We start from the raw sequence: 21,723 nt of genomic DNA, 5'->3' as shown, positions 1-21,723 counted from the left end.
TCCGTCTGTGCACCGAAAGGTTCCGACCGATCGCGAAACGACAAAGCACACGGCGCGGCGCGGCGCGGCGTCTCGCGTTGCGCGCGCCCGACCTGCTTTGACTATCGCGAAATTAATGGTAGACCGCCAATCCGGCACAATCGATCCACGTATACCAACACGAGCCGCGTGTCTGGTGGAACGATCGGCCTAATCGTATCTCTTCCGCGAAATTGAGATATTATAATCCGACAACCCGACGGCATTCACGCACGTGAATTTACACGGCGCGCACGTTTCGCGCGTGGTTATGAATAACTATACCGCGGCTAAGAAGTAATAAATCGCGTTGGCCGAATAGTCGTCGTAAATATTATCCAACGAGATATCGAATAAACCTGCACAATTATTGGACGTAAAACGAGGATATCGCGAACGCACGTAAAGTAAGACCGTTAAGGAGTTAATACCAAACTTCCTCTATATATCGGCGTCTTTAATAACGATCGAAAAAAGCGTGCGGCAATAAAATCGATCGCACGATAGTATATCTAGCCTCGCTTCCGCCTTTTCACTAACTTCATATCGACTTCTCATCCAAGTACTTGCACTTTTGGCCCATCTTTTCTTCGTGACGCAAGATCATTACTTTGCGTTAAACTTTCAATAAATTTTACTTAATGATTTTATAATCATTTGAGATTCCAATTACTTCTAAATTTGTCAGTATTGAAATTTTTCCAAATTTTTTCTAGAAAATACCGATACCTAGAAACGACGATGTGGATCATGTGCATTAACCACATTCCGAGGCTCCAGCTCGAGGAAGAAGAGTCAGGGATTCACGGCCATGGTAGGCCAGACCGACAATAGGTAACCTTGAATTTAGCAGAGCGGAAACTACGCCTATGCTCCCTCCCAGCCTCTCTAATTACTTTCTCCGCGGCAGTCTATCGCCAAGATCTGGGCGAATATGGGCGCGAAACTATCCGGCTGCTCCGTGAACGTACCGTGCATGACGTAATAGTAACCTACTTCCGCTCGGTGTTCATTCATGTGCTATGAAAGAAGCGCAGGGAGAGAGGAGGAAAGAAATAGAGTCTCTTCGGTATATCTCCGGCCCCAGTTTCTCCTTTTCTCTTCTATGCGCCTCTTCCACGTCCTTTGCGCCTAGACACGCACGTCTGTCGGCGTATCGCGGTTATCGCTTTATCTCCCTCTCGATTCTCGAATAACCGAGGATTGTGAATCCGGATTTCAATTATGTAGACTCACGAAAGCGATCTACATGTTCGCGTGCGCGCGGCAATCGGTGCGCGAGCTATGATCTTTCGGACAGCACCTGGAAAGATTGACTCCATGCCGAAATCGTATCAATTTTAATCCAAGTTAGTTCAATCTCGATGGGACTAAACGAGATATTCGTTTGTAAAAGCAAAATCAAATATTTACGAACATGCCACGAGGTGAATGGAGCGTGCAGCACATAAAGAGAAACGTCCGAGATATTGTACGGAGACAAAGCGCGAGATTGATCACGGACTCCTCGGTTTTCTTTGTACCTTAAGTAATACCAATGATTATGCATATAAGGACCATTCTCCACGGACAATTTCGAAGCCCAGTCCTACATAAATTGCGAGAGCGCGACCGCGCTGCGTGCAGCAAAACGCCCGGCGTGAATGCATCCATGCGTGCGCGCGTGCACAGTAAAGGTCGATATAGTTACTCGCAGTCGAGGGAGCCCGGAGAGGCGCGCACGAGATACCTGGACCATTCGCGGCGGATCGCGCGCACGATCGTTTCTGTTCCGCACGTAAGACAGACCTGCCTAACGATCGACACTAATGGCCTGCAGAGGAGAGTATTAAACTTAATATTGCGTGGGAGGCAAACTCACTTTTGTCGGCGTGGAGAACGCAGTCGGGGCGATTTCGCATGGATGCGCAAGCGAACCGCGCGATGCGTCTTCCCCGCATCGAACGCATCAAAGCGCTAAAGCCGAACTTTCGTCAATCACAGCCGATCACATTAAAACTCTGCATCTTAAAGATTGCCCTGTTTTGAGATAATTTACTCTCCAAATCGGAATTAATGTATTATTCATTGAAAGACAGTGAATAATTACTGATGATCACAGTTATAATACTGCAAAACAGTAAGATTTCACTGATTCAGATTTAGAGAGTTGGTACATTACTTTCTGGCAGACGAATCAGATGCAGATGCTTGTAACGAGAAAAAAAAGTGCTTTACACATCATTGCACTGAGATTAATTCAAGGACCGACTGCACGCTCTAAAAGTCACGACCAAGTGCGAATATTCTTCATTGTTCGCGAGGACGTTTCGGAATATCATTCAAACAATGGAAAAAACAAGTGACGATCGTAGGCGTTGTGTCGAATGTTCGCTGATCGCTCTTGCAGAATGCGGTTGACATTTCTCGACAAATAGAGCGTTGCTCGCTACGAACCTGACCGATCGACGATATTCCGCGGTCGTCGCGCTGAGTCACGCTGAACCCACCGCGTGTCGCCGAGAGGAGTAGCCAGGTTGCAGCCGACATATCGGAAGCAGAAAATAAACGAGCCATTTTTGCCATTTCATTGAAAGTTATTTTGCCGGGTGCGCTCGAGCGCGTAACGACGCGATAACGTCTCTACGATCTCTACGAATGCACATATGTCTTTTTTATCAAGGGAGGAGCTTCAGCATTCCCTCATCTCCCTGTAGAAGATGAGACAGGAATCTAATCAGATTTCTTCACTCGGGACTATTTCTCGGTACAAACACAGGGCAGGACGGATTTGGATAATGGAAACGACACAAATAAAAAATACAAGTCTAAGGAGCAAAAGGAGACTAATTAATATAAAAATCTTTGTAAATTTTTGTATAAAATAAAAAATTATATACAAAAATGTACTCAAGACTCGGAAGAAGAAAATTCAATAATTTAAATCAAGAAGTTAATAGAGCCTTAGTTCTTAGTGCATGTCCACATATTATTCATAATGTAATTTGTATGCAATATACTAGTTACGTCGTACACAAATCGACATAAGGTGTGTTACATAAATATATAAACAGATTAAATCACGAAATTCTCAATATCCTTTTTAGTGCTGTTTGATAAAATATATACTTTACCATTTCAAGACATGTGCATTTTATTTGTACATTTAGATTAGATCAGAGTGCGACGACTTTAATGTACATACACCAGTGTGTACTAGTGCAGTCCAATCAAATTCGATATAAGATCTCGCGTATGGCTCTTTAGCTTCTTGATTTGAATTAAAAAATTATATACTTATAGATATATGTAGCAACATAGGAAGTAAGAAACTTTCGAAACGTTGTCTGCTTTCTCCCGATAGAACATACTTTGAGACTGCGTTTATTTTTGATTGTCGAAATAACGAATCATATTTGTTTGTCTCTATTTGTTTACATCGAAAGATACACAGACTTCACATAGAAAATTATGATAATGAAAAAGGCGTGGTTACGTGGAAATAATTTTCGCGATGCTTGGAGAGAGAGAGAGAGAGAGAGAGAGAGAGAGAGAGAGAGAGAGAGAGCTCCTGCTCAACACAGAGCGACTTAACGCACTGCTTCGCAATATTGCAATGTGCGCTCGTTTACAGCTGTCAATCTTGCTCGCAGCAATGTTATTAAATCCATTTACGTGCGGTGTATAAATGTATACTCGGTAGACAAGATGCTTCACGGGTTTCTCTACTCGAGTCGGACGCGCGGTTCGCAATCGAAACATCTTGATTATTGACCGCAGAAACGATCAGAGAATGCACTTCGTGATCTGCGACGTCCAACACGCGGCAAATAATTAGCGTAATCAAAAGTTCGTTAGCAAAAATCGCCGTAGGTAGCTGTTAACATTATCACGACGTGCTTAAGTAAGATGCAAAAATTAAAGTACACGTTGCTGTGCAATTGCCTCGTTATTATTTAATGGCAGATTTGCTGACGAGTTTCTGACGACTGTCCATAATAAAACAACATTATAAAATTAAATATTCCATATATAACATTGCGACATTCAAAAGGTTTTATAGTAATTTTCATTAATTAAGAAGTAAATATTTTATTATTCGTTTGCAATCTTTTATCAATAACTCTTCGATAAATAACTCCATTCTAAATAATTCTTAAAAAAAAAAAAATGGAATTTGAAATGTACATCCTTCTGCTTGTCAGCTACAGATAATCATTTCATTTAAATTTTATTTCTATTTACGTGTCCGAATAAAGAAGTCTGTCAAAATCATAACGCCACGCGACACATGCGAATAGCATGTACGCATGCATGCCAATATGTCAAAAAGAAGACATTTAAATACGGTACTGGAACATGTTTTTGTAGATCATGTTATTGCTACGTTGATGGATAATCCGGTTGCATGTTCGACGTGTCGAAACATACGCTCGATAAAGAGCTATTAATTACGCAAGCAATACGGCAAGCGAGATGCGTGTACGTGCTAAATTTAAGGACACATAGCTGTCCAAACTGATAAAAAATAAAAACGGAATAAGAATCACGGCGATGCTAACGCGGCACGCATGAATCATTTTCTACACGGACTGCGTGATAGTCGAACACAACATGATTATACGACACGAACTGCAGGCGTTATCTGGTCCGTTCATCTGGAGCAATTCATCTACGGTAACTGGCAAAGGCTAGCCAAAAGAATGACAGTCTGTCGTATGGACTTTGCTAAGCTACGTTGCACAAATCGTACAATAATTCGAATCGGTGGTAATCGACTGAGGTGAAAGAGAGCGTTTCGTAACGCGGTTAATTGCACACACGCAAAAAATACCGATTATTAGCTTACTTTCCTGCGACAATGATTTATGGACTTGTATGGGCTATGAAAACCATTAACGCGAGATTATTGCAAAAAAAAAGTATTCGTGGCGAGGAGAATTGATTCTCCGATATAATGATATTATGGACGAAACAGATTGCAGGTTCTAAATTGACCCTGAATACGTTGATTAAGGTACCATTGAATCTACAAGCGTGCGTGATAGGTCGCTGATCAACCGGTTGGCCGTAAGATTTCCGGTCAGACCGGGTGAAAGTATGTCACATTCGTCACAATATAAGAGATCTTAACTGACTGCGTAAGACATTTAAATCTCCATAACGCGAATATCCGTGTCACTTATGCTTAGAGAGAACGTTGCAACTAGAACCTTATTCTCGTGTAAGTTAATTCAGTCGCCATTGGTATTCCGCCTGCCATATAACACAGACGGAATGTTTTTTTTTTTAAATAATTAAAAATGTTTAGTTTGCTTTAGTTTTCAATTTTTAATTATCTTTAAAAAAACTATTAAAAAATAATATTGTATCTGTATGCTATAAATAGATATTGATGTAAATTTTATATGTGTCACGTACTACCTTTCTCTCGTATATATGTATATATGCGTGTGATATAATGTAGAAATACGATGTTTTGTACTTGGATCATTTTATTGGTACCTATCGATACATTCATCTCTGACATACGAGACTTTTCAAGCCGTTTATCTTCGTCGTAAAACGTCAAGCGAGACAAATGCGATTCGCAGGAGTCCTTTGTTCGTCGCTTTTCCAAGAAGCTCGCGGGCGGGATCTGAAGGCCCCTCCACCCCCATGTCACACAGATCAAGAAGATCCATTAGATTATTTCCGATCGGGATCCCACCGACCTTCCCTGCGGCTGAAATAGGACCTTCGTCTCTCCTGTGTCCTTTTCTGCTCGCGAGCAGAAAAGACCTACACGTTTCCCCCCAGGCATTCGCTCATAATCAACAAATCGTAGCCGCGGCGGATCTATTCGCTTCGATTGAGGCTAATTTGTAGCATAATAGAAGGAGAGGATCGCTGCTAACCCGCACCCTTCGCGGCAAATTGGTTCCTTTAGTTTCTAAGAAGTGGAAGGTTACATCTTCGAGGGCAAACCGGATCGCGCCACGTATATATCGTACCACGGTAAGAGCCGGCTAGATTAAGCCGGTTGTTTCTCTGAACCACCAGCGGCAAAATTAGTAGACGATGTACCGTTTTTCGATCGTCTTATTTTCTTAACACAGGAGATTGGGCGTGAACGCCAAAAATCGAATGTAGAATAATAGAAGGAAGCAGAAATTCGTGATCGCGTTGAAGCATGTGAATTTTTAACACAAATTTAATAAAAAAAATGACGCTTTCATTTATTTCTCGAAACAAACTATTTTTAAAAGATAAAAATAAAAAATCAATTAAAAAAAATAGAAATGCAGATCGATGCAAAATTTGAAGGAAAATGCATTTAAAATGTGCCGAGAATAAAATGAAAACGAATATGACGGACATTTTTCAAGGAGTCATAATGGTCTGTTAATATAAATGTATGTACTCTGCATTACACGACTAGTACATACGCACGAATTAATTTCACCGTGGAATAATAATAGCCGGTTGTACTTAGTAATCACACGCATACGGGTACACGCATACGGGTAGCTAAAAGTACGAACATATGCTACGCGATTCGCCGGCGCTTTTATGCGCTCGCTGCGGAACGTGGGTATTATTCGCGAAGGTCGTCCCACGAAGGCTGCACTGTGTCAAACGAGTAGAATTGCCTGGCGAACGACGTGAAAATGAAACGAGGGCAACGCGAGCAAGACGCGCGTGCGTAGCTTTATCCTCCTTCGAACCGAGAAAGAATGCATCTATTGTCTTTCCGCGGAACCCTAAGTCGACGAACTTTCCGGCCGCGCACGAAACATCCGTAAAGTTAAACTGCATGAGACTATTAATTAATTCTTTAGTTAACTGAAATTTTCATCAATTATTTCATTCAATTTACAACGCATTTTCTAATAACATCAAATAAAAAAAGACAAACAATTAAATTAAATTTAACAATTAAATTGACTGATAAATATTTACATACAATATTCGCTAATTTTTATTTGAAATTTTCTAACGATTTATCAACTAGAGCCATGATAAGAGAATAAGGTTCTAGAAAAAGAACCTTATTCTTATGTGTCGGGGGATGTTCTAAAGGAGGGTAAAGAAGAAGGTCACAGACGCATGAAGATGCATAAAGACGCACATGCGGCCGCGTGCAGAAGGAAGGGGGCGACCGTACGCATTTTAAGTACACGCGGTGTTTCTTGGTAACGAAGCAATGAAAAAATATCAGGGGAACTGTGTACGTGTGTGTGTGTGTGTGTATGCGTGTTTCCCGGGGCACATAACAACCATAATAGGAAGGTAGAGAAGTCTTATCCCCAGAACCAGGTTACGTTTGCCCGTTGTTATGCCGGATGGTTTCAACCACCGCGTCTGGGTGATCCGCGGGATCTGGGTGAGACCGCGCGCGCAAAAGAGAGAGATAGAGATAGAGAAGGTAGAGGCGAATAAGGTAGACCGAATAAGAGGGAATGAGATAATGAGAGAGGCGGGAAGGCGGAGAGGCGAGCAGAACTCGGCGCTTCGCTCGCTTCTTCGCGCGCGAAGTCGAAGAGGTAAGAAAAGAGGCAAGTAACACAAGGTGTACGTCGAACAGATGCAACTAATACCTGTGCTTTAAGGAAACGGAACTCGAAGGAGTTCGTGCGTGTCGAGCGACTTCGAAATGGAAAAGCGGTCTCTCGAGAGAGCGCTCGATTCCGCGTTCAAACGAAAGTGCGCCTTGCAATGAGATATTTCTATCGCCGTTATTCGGACCGCAATGATTTTGTTGCTCAATTAAGAGGCAATGTCTCAGATAGCGTATGCAATAATGAGAGATATTTACGAACGCGTAATGTCTGAACGACTAGACGATGAACGACTAGACGACTTCCGCAACCGAACTGGTGCTTTCCAATCGAACAAGTTCGTGTTACTGAACTTGTTTTGATTGGAAAATATCCGCGTGAGATGAAAGTTCAGGGTAATAATGTGTACACACGTATGTGAAATCTGCCTTAATTTATTCATTTAAAAATCAGCTAAATGTAAAGGGTATAATACTGTTCCTTCCTGGAATTTAAAATGTACTTTAACTGAACAAAAATCTTAAAAATTATTTACTTTTTACATTATTATATCTCTATATTTTAATTGTAAATTTATAAATAAGTCAATATTTAGTTTACAAGATGAAAAAAATATTAATCCCATGGATTGATTCGACTTATATTTATTCAAATTTCGCAACGGAGTTTCCGTTAATTTTAGTTTTATTGTAGTTCACAATATGGAGACCAATATACAACTGCTGTACTATCGGGTACTGTCTCTTGGATTTATTACGCGAAGACAGGCCACCGCACCTGCAGCTGGCACTTATGGTCACGCGGATACGCTCTCTCTTCACGCAGCATGGCAGGTGCACGCTCCAGAGTAATATCTAATCCGCGTTAACGACGACCGAGTTTCGCACGGTTAAAGTCCTAAGCGGCTTCCGACCCGGTTATTAAACCTCACATCCTGCGTAACGATTTCTCTCGGTTGCAGCAGAAACGTCCACATCACGCTCTCGCGTGGGGCGATCGACCGATTTGTAATAAAATAATATTGCAGCATTCATCGTTAGAGATGTCCATTATCATGGAGCAAAAACGGAAATTTCGTTCATCGAAATAACGTCGTTACATGCTAATGACAGATCTACACTTGCGGTAAGTTAAAAATTATTTCTCCTAATTTTGAAAACAAAACAACCCATGTTGTATATTACAGTAAAACAAATAAATTAATTTATCAATTAGATTATTTACTATTTAATTAATCATCAATAATAAAACTTTTCGTAAACATAGAATTATAAATTCGCAAAACGATGAGTTCACTTGGTAGTTGCACTGAAATGATATTAGATGGATTATCGAACAGATCCGTCACTGATACTGGACGAGCATTATTAATAATCGCAAGAAAACACGTTCAGGAAACGGCTCGGAGATCCGCGTTTATTAAAAGATGCGAAGAGCGTTTATTAAAAGGAGTGAATTTGAACGAATTGACACCGTTAGCTGATAAAAACTGAGAGAGAGTTGAATATATTGGAGATACGATATCATTTATTAGAGAAGATGCTAACTGGGGCCGACCACGCCCCGCGGCTAATCGCTACCTCGAGTAACGTCCCAGAATATTAATTAAGTACGTGATTAATAATAAGGGAAGAGCGAGGGTCGGTTAAACGCGGATAAAAGTAGCGCCGGGCAGCGCGCGACTAGGCGCCACAGTTATCGTAATTATTGTAATTGGCGTTTACGAGGGCCATGGAAACTCACTCCTTATTCCCTTCCTCGAGAGCACCGGAGCGGAGAGGCGACTCGATCTTCCGGTTCTACGATCGAAAGTAGATGCAAAAGCTTCAGGCAAGCAGGCAGACGGGCGAGTCTCCCGCTGCTCCGCTACTCTGGCTCCGATAGCTCAAGTAAAAAAAAAAGAAAGGAAGCTCCTCCTTAATATTTTAATAACACTCCTCGATTAAATGGGAATCATTAGACGGACTACCGTGAACATCGTGGGGAGATACGTGAACCTAGGATACGACGACTTATCAATCGAATATGGAAATCGACGAGTGCTATTAACGGAACTCGCGGGGAACTCGCTTCGACCTAGGTAAGTCTCGTAGACGTGTTATATTTTAAGCCGATATTTACATGCGAAATATTCATGTCGCGCCATAATTATGAAACATTCCTGTGACCAGCGAAAGTCTTGGCGATATTGAGAAAAGAATTAAAGTCAAGTTTCTGCTAACGGTACGATGTGTCGTAAAAAATATTGCCGTCTCTCAGAAATCGCTCGACAAATATTTGCATTGTAATCAAATTCCAATTAAACGCTTGTCGAGACATATCTGTTAGTTGAATATCGATAACGGTATTGATTTCTACCGTGATGAGATTTCGAAATTGCGCGGTATATATGTGACATTATCGCGTGACTCGTGGGAACGAATAGATACGTTCCAAGAAATCCCGATAATTTATCTATTAATTGCAAAACTAATGTCACGCGATGTTAAATACGTGCTGTGCGTATAATCCAATACGGATTACGCGGATTGCAGATGACCGATTGTGCGATATACCGATTAATTGAATCTACGCGCGACGTTAGAAGCAACGGTTTTGTGGGAAAGCGATCGACGTGTAGACCGCGGTAAGAAGCGCCGTATCGTGAAATCGATATCAGCGTATCGATTGCTAAATGAGAAACGGATGCGACGGTAGCGGTGATTTCCGTCATTGGCAATTTATCCCGCGACTTATCTAACCGCGTAAACTAATTCAAGATTTCTTAGGAATGTTTTGAACGAGAACTCCACCATCGCCGATCGAATGCAAGAAAGACAAGAATCGAAGAGTTAAAGATTGGAAATGGAAGACGCTTGTGCACTTTGCAAAGACGATTTTCTCTATGTATCATGACGCATTAAAAAAAAAAAAATTAATATCTTCAGCAATGTTACTTAATTAAAGATTTTTAACAGTAAATAAATATCGTGTTTTTTGCAAGAAATTATTAACTTAACTAAATTTCAATTCGATTAAATTTTTTCAGTTCAAGTATTTATGTATATGACTTAAGCAATTATATATTCAATTTAACTACATAGGGGAGACCGGAGCTATTCGTTAGACCTTTTTTTCTTTTGTGTCTCCTGAGTCTTATATTCAGTAAAAAAAAAAGAAACATAGGACGGTTTGAAAGGTTAAATCTTCCCCTTTACAATGTCGGTATAGATAGAACATGGAAGTGTACTTGCTTTGAAGTACATATAAAAATGTCGACCAATGCCAAAAATTACGAATAACTCCAAGCCCGGGGTAATTCGTAACTAGTCCGGGAATATCCCGAAATTTGTGTTTCAAGTTGAAAAACTGTATAAAAAGCTGTTGTTAAGACTTTATTTTATTTAAAAAAGATACAGGTATACAAAAAACAAATGCAAACATACACGTTCGCATGTCTTTTTATACCATCGGTGTGACAGATTTTCTAACTTCACAAGTGTCAATTTTTGGGTGTGTAAAGTTGGCACCTCTATGGTACACAATCATAGTTCCGTTCAGAGTTCTGGATTATTTACAACAAAAGGAAGAGTTCTTAATAGTTTTTACAAATAGTTCTGCTATTATAACAAAAAACATGAATTTTGAAAAATGGGGATGCTAATTTCACACCCAAAAGTAGTACCGCATAGTTCTGAATAATTAATTTGATGCTTTTTAAGGAGTACTAGAGTTCTCCGTATAAAAAAAACTTTTTTGATTAAAAGAAAAAATAATAAAAAAAAATTAAAAAATGCTTATCAAGTCCGAATAGTTCTGAATAACGCATACGATTCCTTTCGATGAGTTCTAGAATTCTCCATATATTTTAGAAACAGATCTGCTCAAAAAAGTAAAAAAAATCGCAATTGAATTCTCGAAAGTGGTATGAAAAAAATGAAAGAAACTTCAAAAGTATCAGTTTTACATAATTTTCTCATTAAAATTTTTGATAGAACTCCGCCTATTCAGAACTCTCAACAGAACTCCCAGAACTCTTAAAAAACTTTTTTACGATGTCGACCTTGTATTTTTAAAGTTCGGAAAAATTTTTTAAGATTTCTGGTAGTTCTGTTGAGAGTTCTGGGTAGTCCTCGATGAGTTCTATTAAAAATCCTGATGACAAAAATCTGTAGGATTGAAAACGAAAATGTTACGGACGATCGCAGGTGTGTCGATTTTATATTTTCCGAGTGCAAAAAATTTTTTAAGAGTTCTGATAGTTCTGTTTAGAGTTTCGGGTAGTTCCCGATGAGTTCTATCAAAAATCCTAATGACAAAAATCTGTAGGATTGAAAACGAAAATGTTACGGACGATCGCAGGTGTGTCGACTTTATATTTTTCGAGTGCAAAAAATTTTTTAAGAGTTCTGAGAATTCTATTGAAAGTTTTGGATAGGCACTGCAGAGTTCTATCAAAAATTTTACTAAGAAAATTACATAAAACTGTTTTTTTTTTTTTTTGAAGTTTTAACTCTTTTATTGATACTAATTTTGAGAATTTAACACAGACATTTTTTACGTTATCGGGCAAAACTATTTCTAAACAGATTTTTATCATTAAGATTTTTGATAGAGCTTATTGGAACTACCCAGAACTCTGAACAGAACTACCAGAACTCTTAAAAAAAATTTCGCACTCGAAAAGTATAAAAGTCGTTACCTGCAATTGTCTGTGACATTTTCGTTTTCAATCCTACAGATTTTTGTCATTAGTATTTTTGATAGAACTCATCGGGAACTACTCAGAACTCTGAACAAAACTACCAGAATTCTTAAAAAAAATTTTGCACTCAAAAAGTATAAAGTCGTTACCTACAATTGTCTGTAACATTTTTGTTTTCAATCCTACAGATTTTTGTTATTAGAATTTTGGATAGAACTCATTGAAAACTATTCAGATCTTTGAACAGAACTAGCAGAACTCTTAAAAAAAATTTCGCACTCGAAAAGTATAAAGTCGTCACCTACAATCGTCTGTAACATTTTTTTTTTCAATCCTACAGATTTTTGTCATTAGGATTTTTGATAGAACTCATCGGGAACTACCCAGAACTCTGAACAGAACTACCAGAACTCTTAAAAAAAATTTCGCACTCGAAAAGTATAAAGTCGTCACCTATAATCGTCCATAACATTTTCGTTTTCAATCCTACAGATTTTTGTCATTAGGATTTTTGATAGAACTTATCGAGGACTACCCGGAACTTTAAACAGAACTATCAGAACTCTTAAAAAATTTTTCGCACTCGGAAAATATAAAATCGACGCACCTGCGATCGTCCGTAACATTTTCGTTTTCAATCCTACAGATTTTTGTCATTAGGATTTTTAATAGAACTCATCGAGGACTACCCAGAACTCTCAACAGAACTACTAGAACTCTTAAAAAATTTTTCCGAACTTTAAAAATACAATGTCGATATCGTAAAAAAATTTTTTTAGAGTTCTGGGAGTTCTGTTGAGAGTTCTGAATAGGCGTCGCGGAGTTCTATCAAAAATCTTAATGAGAAAATTATATAAAACTGATACTTTTGATGTTTCTTTCATTTTTTTCATATCACTTTCGAGAATTCAATTGCGATTTTTTTTACTTTTTTGAGCAGATCTGTTTCTAAAATGTAGAGAACTCTAGAACTCATCGAAAGGAATCGTATGCGTTATTCAGAACTATTCGGACTTGATATGCATTTAAAAATTTTTTTATTATTTTTTCTTTTAATCAAAAAAGTTTTTTTTATACGGAGAACTCTAGTACTCCTTAAAAAGCATTAAATTAATTATTCAGAACTATGCGGTGCTACTTTTGGGTGTGAAGTTAGCACCCCCATTTTTCAAAATTCATTTTTTTTTGTTATAATAGCAGAACTATTTGTAAAAACTATCAAGAACTCTTCCTTTTCTTGTAAATAATCCAGAACTCTGAACGGAACTATGATTGTGTACCATAGGGGTGCCAACTTCACACACCCCAATTTTTAACGCTTTATAACTTTTTACCTGCTTATGAGCGTCGATTTTATATTCATATTCATGTTCTATGTATTGAAATACACAATATTATCAAGTTTAAACTAAATCAATGAAGAACTTTACCTCAATGCTTAATTCTGCGTAGCGCAGACGTTCGTAACACAGCCAAAGGGTTAGGGTTACCCAACTTAGATTAGGCGCCATTAGTAATCAGTATTAACAAATCGCCCCAATGCTCAATATTACGAATAGCCCCAACATCAACTGTGCGAGTTATTGCGTATGATCGACAAAAATAGACATCACACAGCAAAAAGTAAACACAAAATTTTTAAATACATTCAACTGAACACGATACATTCAAGGTTTTCAAAAAAACCTTATTATCTTATTTAAATTTCAAAAAAATGCTAACTATCAGAAATTACTTCAACTGTCGCAAAACACATTTTTCACTATTACAACATTAATACGCCGTTACCAACAAAACTTTGTTAGCAACATCGTTACATTAGAACGTGTTTACAGTGTTTAAAGTAAATTTTTAATATTTACCCATAAAAAGATATTTCCAATTATCGAATTACCCCGTCTAACGATTTGCCCCGGTCTCCCCTATATATTAAACACATAAATACTTGAAATGGACAAATCAAGTTGAAAAATTTAGTCGACTCTTTTTCTTAGTATGTTTATATGACCTTTCTCATCCTTACAACAAGTAGAATATGCTCTTAAAGTTTGGCCACCTATTTCGGAAACACCCTGTATAATAAAAAGTTTAGTTACATTAACATTTTAACGAACAAAATTATTTAGATTTTTTTTATTTACATGTATTTATATCATTATGTTATATAAAACAACATATTTCATTGCTTGAAATGCCTAAACAACTTTTGTGCTGGACGCACTAAATTTTTCTTCCTAGTACTTAAAAAATTCTGTGTTACTTTCATGTAAAATTTTTGTTTTCTTAAATATTTTATTATATAACAATTTTATATATTCCTTTATATAAAATATATCCTTTCTTATAAAAAAGAATTACGCAGTGCAGTTACAATAGAAAAGACTAATCTACCCGTATCTTTCGTCACGTTTATCATTCTCGCCGATAACGCTTCGATACAATGAAACTAGGACCGTGCTCTCGGATAAGCCGTGCGCAAACAATAGCGCACACTTCCGCGATTTACGTTTTATTCGAATGCATTCTCGCCGCCGCGGGCTGACGTTGCAACTGAAGCTGAAATTAAAGCCGGTCAAGAACATCGTTCGCGAAGGCCTTCGCTTGAACCCTTTGGCTGTTTGCATTTTTTCTTTAAGTATGGATTTAATAATTCTCGAGAACAAATAGACGTTCGCGTAATGGATTATTGGCGGAACGAAAGAAAGTTTTGCTGGTATTCTGTAGTAATCGACTTGTAAATTGAAATACAATACAGTACTAGCCTGTCTAATTTACGTTTCATATTTGCCTTCGATATAAAGCGAAACGTTGCCATAATATTAATTCAAAAAGCAAAAAGATAAATTATTAAGTAATTTGAACCTATTTCCCTGAGTTCAACTCGCATTTAGATATGAATTTATTTATTAGAGTAATCGTAATCATTAGAGTCTGTCAAATACCAGACCATCTTTTGCCTCTCTTTTAATTTTTCTTAACTCAAATATTAAATTTTATAACCTATCCCTTAATATATATAATAACTTATCAGTTAATATATATAATATCGAGGGGGGAAAGAGTCCTCGTGCTGCAGGAACGTTTATAGATAATCGACGCATGATAGTATATTCTCGCGCGGATCTTCTTGCAAATCGCGATTATAGCACTCGACAATTATACGCTACATACGAACACAGCTCGTTTGGTCGAGGGTGAGAGCAAGCGAAAAAAAAAGAGTCTAATTATCCGGTCCCTAGTAGTTTCCTTATGGGGTTCTATATCTTATCACGTAATATACCGACAATGTTCACGGTATCTTCAACTCTCAGCGCGGAATAGTATAGATGCCCGCGTAATTCGGTCCTAACGCGTGCTCTCGTTATCGCTTTTATCATTCGACAAGTACGCAGATGCATTAGAATCCGCGATAAATGCAAACGGACCTACACCGTACGTACGTATAGTGCAAATATCAAACAAACGCCCAAGTCGCAAGTTCTATGTTTTCATCACTATCTACAGCCAAAGTGATAATACCAACAGATTAATGTTTATTTTTTAACTGCAGATTATTCTTATCGTTCAACATTAATTTTTCTCGCAAACTAATTAGAAAGCTGCGTAATTCCAAATAGAATGCAACGTCATTAACTTTATCAAATCAGATTAAGTTTAAATTTAATATTTAGCAGTAAACATAAAATTTGTATCAATGTTATGATACACTCAATATAAAAGAATGATTCGATCAATATTTAAAAAGTGCAGTTTATCATACGTACATGTGTAAAAAAAATGTTACAACTAAAAAGAATTACTTTTAAAAATTATACGTAAGTCAATGAAGACTCACATTCTAAATTTGTAAATTATTTAGTTTTTTTTAATAAATAAAATTCGTACAATATAAAATAAAATCAGTTTTTTAAACGTGACTTTTTACATACTTTATTTGTTTTTCATTGATTTTGTCGGTTGCCAAGATGGGAAGTAACACTTCCGGATCTATTATACATATATTTTTTAAACGACCTCAATCCGAGGAAAGAAACGTTTGATCACTCTCGCCGGATACGTTAAATAACAGCAGAAAGAACACGTAAAAAAATACCGTACGATAACGGAACGTTCGGCGATCAGCGCGAGTGTCGAAGGATCGTCACGTTCGCACGGCCATGAGAGAAGCAAGCGCCTCGTAACTGGTCAACAATCGTAATTAATGCGCTCGCGTAATTTCATTCCTAACACGCGGCCTCGTTAGTATGCTCTCGTTCGCAAACGGCGAAGCGCAAATTCTTCTATCAAGGACCACGCGCCGAGATGCGCGCACCTCCTGACGCGCGAGCGAGCGACGCATTCTCCCTAACAATGTTTGTTATAGCAGACGTACGTCGAGGAATGTGCGCATTATATCATTACGCACTATTACCCATTACATACCTCGTTACACCGTATATATCGTATATTATCCTAGATACGCCGGAGGAAAAAGTGAGGATTCTCTCTCTCTCTCTCTCTCTCTCTCTCGCTGTGTGTGCCACTGATGAGACCCTTGGACCATTACCATGCACGTCCGCGCGGTGCATCGAGCGGTGCATCGAGCGCGCGCGTACGCGTGTGTGCACACGCGTTCGCAGCACCGTCCGTGCACGGACCGTATTCGCGCGCGTAATACTTGGCGCGGGCTATCTAATTGTATAGTAAATAACCTTCGTAAATTACGCATATAATGCTTAATGCCGCACGCGGTATTGTGCAGCGTGCCTATCGCGTTATGACATTCAATTGCGACGTGTCAGGCAATCACGGTCGCCTTACAGACTCCGACACTTTATGGCGCGCAGCGATATTGCACGCGCGGAGAAGCGTAGCCACAGTCACCCGCCGGGAGAAAAAAAATGAGGGAGGCAAAAAATAAAAAGGAGGAAGGGATCGCGCAGAGACGGGCGATTCGAGTCGTCTCGATAAATCGAGTTAACTCGCGCGAGAGTAACTTCGAATTAATGAACGTTACCGCCGCGATGGCGACGTCGATAGCGCGTAATTGTTTTATATTTATCGTATCGAGACGAGCGATGCTTTGACCGGCGACGGATAATTAACGAGAGAGAGATAAAACCGTCGGAGATTTTTTCGCTCTGCACTAATGACCGCTCTATTCCGTGTTCTCCATATATCCGGCAAGGGAAAGAATCGCGGCTTTATTTATCTCATAATTAGCGGTAAGATAAAGTCGTACGTTTGATCGATACTTCCGGTACACGTATAAATTATTTATGAAACTGCAAATAACATTAAACAACCCAGGTGAGAGTCAGCATCTTGATGCGAAATGGAAAGCATATATAGTTATGGTACATTTAATTCACGTATTATCCATTTTATTTCGAAGCGTCCACACTGAAACGGGAACTCCTGAGCTTTTAAATGCTAATAAGGAAGATCGTCGATGAAAAAAATTATACGTTACATTATACGAGAGGAGTGTGATGCGCTATTTACGTCAGACGCGTCTGAGAAAATTGCAGAACACTTGCTTTCTAGAAAAATGTAATTTTCGCGAGATACGAATCGAGTCGAATTCGCTTCGCCGGCGGAGTATTCGTTTACCTTGGATCCGACCTCCATGGGACACACAGTGAGCAGAGAGGACAATGTCTGGCTGGTCTGCACTTTCTCTATAGCCGGATAAACCCGGAACAATGTTATAACGGGCTGAATCGCGCCGCGATTGCGTAAGCCCACACGAAAACCTTCCCCGGTAACATTGACTTTTTCAAGTGTAATTGGTGCACCCGTGCTCCGATTGCTAATCACTACCGCCGCGGTGAACGTGACACACATTCGATTTTAGCCGCGGCGTGGCAATCCACGCGCGACAAGTCGCGCCTTCGTGTATATTCAGAATACATTGCCCGCGCGTCGAGAGAGAGAGAGAGAGAGAGAGAGAGAGAGAGAGAGAGTACAAAAAGTCTTTTATGCCAGCATAAAGGTCAATAGCTTGTCTATTAAATGCAGAGCACAGTAAACCGACAAGAGAGCATTGCGCGAACGTGTTAATATAAAATATAAAAATAAATAGAAAATGTACTATTAATACTGTTACATTTATAAAAAGATTTTTAAGTCAGTTGCAATGTGTATTGAAATCTCTCGACTTAAAAATCTTTAAGTTAAAAGATTTTTAAGTGGAAAAATATTAGAAAATATTTAAAAAATGAGCAACGAAATGAAAGAGCGCGCCTCACTATGTAATAATATACATTTTTGTCTTAGATGTGCATATTGGTAAAGAAATTTATTTAGCTTATAATTTTCGAAACAAATTGGTGGACGTAAAGATATCGGACTTCTTTACACGTACCAAAATGTGCATATGTGTGTTCGTACATTAAATTCATTTTCTCTTCAAGTAGGTTATTTATCGAAGAAAAAATTAATTTTTGGCATAATAAACACATTATGCAAATTTTAACGATTCAGAACGAGAGAGAAGTCTACTTCAATTTGAAGGTATCCTGTTGTTAAACGTAGAGAGCATGTAAAAATGAGTTGACTTATAAAATCACACAAGTTTATGCACAGATCTGTGCATAAACTCGAGTTACGATCTAAAGTTCTATATTTTAAATCTGCTTGTCTCATAAACGCTATGATTCTTGTGCATGTCAAAGTGAATCTAATAATTCATTACACAAAAGGCACATGAACAGCAAAACGATGCCTATACGATTTTGAAACCTTGCTCCTCGTTCACACGCATATATGTTTTTTCGTTTCACATTGATCGACTGGCATCGCGATCATGATAGACGACGATCAAAAGATGAGATTGAATCCTATACACTTACTTGATAAATCTAAGCTATCCAGTGGTCGGTGGTTGTTGATGGTGGACGACGGTCGTTGTGCGTGGCACATCCGCTTGTAAACTAATTTTTGCTCTTTCCCCACTGGTAACAACTCCACACTGTGGCACTGTGTATTACCATGTATGTGTGTCTCGCGAGTACCCGGGGAGAGACCGGGAGACCGGGATACATTGATCTCGGAAGGATCCACGCGAACGGAACGGAGACGATGGTATCGAGGCGACGGGAAGCGAAGTGAAGAGAACAGAAAGAGGCGTAGGCCGCGTAAAACAGGAGGAGAGAAAAGGAGAGAAAGAAAGAGAAAGAGAGAGAGAAAGAGAGAGAGAGAGAGAGAGAGAGAGTGACGGACGCGGAGAGTGGCCCTGTTCTGACACAGATCACTGACCAGCTTCACTTCGGAACTGACGCGATACTGACTTTGCTGCCGCGCGACACAACCGGCTCCGTGGCGCTCGGTTGTTTTCGTTCATGTTCGGTCCAGCTCGTTCCCCACTATCCCAGGTGTTACAGGTATACGGCGCGTGTATATATGCAATAAAGGTGTGTATAACGCACATATCTACGTTACATAGGGCGAGGGCCGTCGTGCGTGCACACGTGCGTGTGACAGTCGTAGTACGTCAAGGTAACGTGTGTGTACGAAGGTACGAATACGCCTACGCAATTTGGGCTGCAGACGATAATGAACAACTTGCTCGTGCTTTACGCGAGTGCGTCGATAGCGCGGAGATGGGACTTTTGTCGTGTAAAACTCTTCCTTACAAGATGCCGGAAACTAAAGTCTCATGTAGTTTTTATTGCTCAAATCAATACGAAGTTGACTTTTTATTAGCGAAGATTCCAATAAAAAATTCCGGTTTATATTCAACCTTTTTAAGAACGTATGTGACACATCTCAAAGTATTATGAAAAATTGTTAAATTTCATAAAATTTTCTATTATTACGTTGAAGTATTTGTATAAAATTTGAATATAATTCTCTTACTGTGTCTTGTAATACTTAATTGCAAATTTGATAACAAAGTAGCAATATGAATTAAATCAAATTTTTTATAATAATAAAACTCTAATAAATATTCACGAAATTCATTTAGATCAAATTACTCGTTTAAAAGTTATTTATTTAAAACTGTAGCAAAATATAATAATTTTGCATACCACACCTTTACTTAAAAAAGTAAAAAAAGTAATTTTTACAGAAACTTTTTTTACATGAAGTGCAATAAGATCTATATAGAGAAAATAAGTAACGAAAAATGCAACAACGTTACTTACTGCAACGTATTGAATTTTATAGCTGTTTGAAATAATACGCACTCATATTAGTACGATTCGCGTTGTTTCACGCAACGAGAAATTGGTAACTACCAACGCGGGATTTATGAATTTGATAATGATAAACTCGCGAGGGCATTATATTGCGCGCATTACGGAATTATACAGCATTACCGGCTGTTCCGACGTTAAGTACGATATTCAAGGATATAATAGAATGCGCAGGAACATAGGGGTCTACGCTAATGTCCGTAAAACCGCTACAATAAGGGTTGGATGCACACGACGGGCAAAAATATGATGTATACAAAGTAATCCACCTCCCTACAATTTTACATCTCTCGATGATGATCTCGTCAGATATCGCTTAATAGTTTTACGGACGTTTAAAAATATTCTCAAATATTTTCGCAACAAATAAAGAGTGTTAAAATATTTCTGAATATTGTAATAAATGATATTAATTAATGGTGACTTAAATACACATACGGTAATGACAAAATAAAATAAATGGTTAATTAAGAATGCATAAGTCATATCTCAAAACATTAGTAAAATTAAAATTTCATAGAATATTCTAGTATTATGTTTGAGTATCTGTGTAAAATTTGATAACCATTCACCTATTGATTTAAAAGTTATTTAATTTTTTTGTTTACTCTTGATTCTTATGTAAAATCGTGTTTTGCACACTTATTTCCAAATTTGATAGGAAAATAGTATTACCAATTAAATCAAAATTTTTACATATACTAATAAAATTTTAATAAATATTCAAGCAAAAATTTATTTAGATTTACTTACTCCTTTAAAATTATTTATTTAAAACTGCAAGAAAATATAATGACTTTTTCTATAAAAACCATTAATCAAATTGGTTTTCTTCTTTGCAGCTAGTTTCAAGACCAAAATTCAAACATTCATGACTAAAATATTTTGTTGATTAAGAAAAAAAAAAGAATAAACCTAGATAAGTCTTTAGTTTTTAAATTTCGATAACTTTTAGCTCGTGTTGTATAGCCAAAATATCCTTAATAAGAAATCAAGAATATTATTTTAAATTGATGTACATAACAAAAAAAAACTGCTTTCTACTTCTTTCAATTTTGTAATTTTTCTCAATGATTAAAAGGCTCAAGTTCGATCAATGACGTGAAGTTGATGAGAGTACCGGAGTAGATATAGAAATCGGAAGCACGGTTATCGTTTCACGCGAAGCGGTACGTCTCGGTGAGAAATCGAACCGAGAGTTTTCTGCAGCGGTGATCTGCACGGTCGTGAGATAATTATGGAAATGAATTTTGATCGTTACGGAGGCGTAGATCTCGACTCTCTTCCATGGCATGACCTGGCCTCGACAACGATGATCCCG

General features: G+C 38.3%; 1 protein-coding gene across 1 annotated transcript in view; it reads right to left on the bottom strand.

Moving 5' to 3' along the window:
* LOC105202791 overlaps window positions 1-19,178 on the bottom strand; it is a 153,811-nt gene extending 134,633 nt beyond the window's left edge. The window contains 1 exon segment of the mRNA XM_039446872.1: window positions 19,056-19,178. The gene's annotated coding sequence lies outside the window, so the exon portion shown is untranslated.
* Window positions 19,179-21,723: the final 2,545 nt, after the last annotated feature.

The sequence above is a fragment of the Solenopsis invicta genome, chromosome 3 (genome assembly GCF_016802725.1).
Source record: "Solenopsis invicta isolate M01_SB chromosome 3, UNIL_Sinv_3.0, whole genome shotgun sequence".
Classification (NCBI taxonomy): Eukaryota; Metazoa; Arthropoda; class Insecta; order Hymenoptera; family Formicidae; genus Solenopsis; species Solenopsis invicta.
Note: the sequence above shows the minus strand (reverse complement) of the source record. Positions and strands in the feature narration are given on the sequence as shown.